Raw genomic sequence first — 1,925 nt, 5'->3', positions numbered from 1 at the left:
AGAGACTAGAGACAGCCAGCGAGAGGGGAACACAAGCAGGGGAGTGGGAGAGGAAACTTGAGCCCATAGCGAGAAGAAGCCTGATGTGGGGCTCGATCCTAACGCCAGGATCACGCCCTGAGCCGAGCGGAAGCGCTTAACGCTGTGCCACCCAGGTGCCCCTATCCCTTCTAAGCTTCCTACATATCTGGTTTCATCAAAGAAAGGGGCCCCCAGGCTCTGCAACAACAAATCCTTTCTAGTCTTTCATTGATCTCAGTCATTCATGTCACATTCATTATGAGGGCTCCAATGCTAGTAACCTGTAGATCTCTGAACCTCATTCCCACCTCCCTATATCTCTTAGGGTGAAAGGCTCTTCCTGTCCCAGAGTGTTCCTCCAGGCCTCATCTCTCTTTATGCCAATGATTCCATTTCAGCAAACATTTGAATGACTGGGGGTTTTTAGAAACAGAGGCTAAAGAAGAAAGCGTGACTTTTGTTGGTGAAGAATACAGTAGGGGATAATTAGAGTGGCTTCATTTATAGCCTGGTTTTATTACTTTGGTCTGAGAAAAATGGTAGCACATTTTTGAGGTACTGGGTATACTCTTGTGAAGTAATTGTTCTTTGTATTTCATTAATACAGGGGGCAAAATGTTTTCTAAATTTGTCAACTTCTAGAGCATTACTTCTAATGTGCTGGCAGTCTTGAGCTATGATCTTTTAAATTTAGCCCTGTCATTTTTATTCTATCAGCTGTGCATTCTTAGTGGAATTATTACAGTGGGCTCAGAATGCAAAATCCAAATGTGCATCAACAGTATAATTTAGCTATTTAGTGCTAACAAACTTTATACAATGAAAAACATAATACATGTTGCTTTGATTAATATAAATTTATTAATATTACTTTGTGAATTTAAAGTAGCTTTTGAATTATGTATTTCTCGAGTAACATATACTTTAAGAAACCTAGTTTCTGTAATACGATTCAGATTCTATGGGCCCTGAAGCTCATAAAATTCAGGGGGTCCTGTTGAAGGAAAACATTTCTTAAAAGTGAAAATTAGATATTGGACCTTGAGAGCCTGTGTAAGAGAGGGACTCTGAAGCTTAATCTTCATTAGTTTCTTTGTAAATCTGCCTCTAATTGTGGGGGGTCTGCAAAAAGGTTAGGATCCAGTTTTCCATCATCTCACACATGGAAAAATTTTTAGCCTGCCCATAGGAAGCTAGTGTGTTCAGATTGGGAACAATGTAGGACATACAATTTAGTATCTCTACTACACAAGGGAAATAGCTGGTGGTAGGTGACATGCTTCTTTCCAATTTTGGCTTCTAGCTTCCTAGAAATTTACCTGATATTAGGGAGCAACAAAGTAAAGCAGGCTGTTTGATCTAGTGAGTCCCAGGAGCTATGTAGTAATGATGATTAAATAAGTATAAAAAGAAAATTAAAGTTTAAATAAATACAAGTATTTATGTTTTAGATATTCTATTTCTTCATGATTCAGTCTTGGTAGGTTGTATATTTCTGAAATTTATCCCGGGTCTTCCTGGAGTTATCCAATTTGTTGGCATATATTTTTCACAGTAGTTTCAGCACTTTTCTTTCTTTTTTTTTTTTTAATTTAAAAATAACTTGATTTTTTCTTCCAAATTTTTATTTAAATTCCAGTTAGTTAACATAGTGTAATATTGGTTTCAGGTGTAGAATTTAGTGACTCATCACTTACATACCCAGTGCGCATCACAGCAAGTGTAGTCCCTTACATCCCTATCTCCTGTTTGATGCATCCACCCCCCGGCCTCTAGTAACCCTCAGGTTGTTCTCTATAGTTAAGAATCTTCACAGTACTTTGTTTGCCTGTTTGTTTGTTTCTTTTTTAAAGATTTATTAGAGAATGAAGGGGGTGGAGAACGGAGAGAAAGGAAAGGGACAA

Source organism: Ursus maritimus, unplaced genomic scaffold (assembly GCF_017311325.1).
Source record: "Ursus maritimus isolate PB19 unplaced genomic scaffold, ASM1731132v1 scaffold_7, whole genome shotgun sequence".
Lineage (NCBI taxonomy): Eukaryota > Metazoa > Chordata > Mammalia > Carnivora > Ursidae > Ursus > Ursus maritimus.
The sequence above is the reverse complement of the archived record's forward strand: the minus strand, read 5'-3'. Positions refer to the sequence as shown.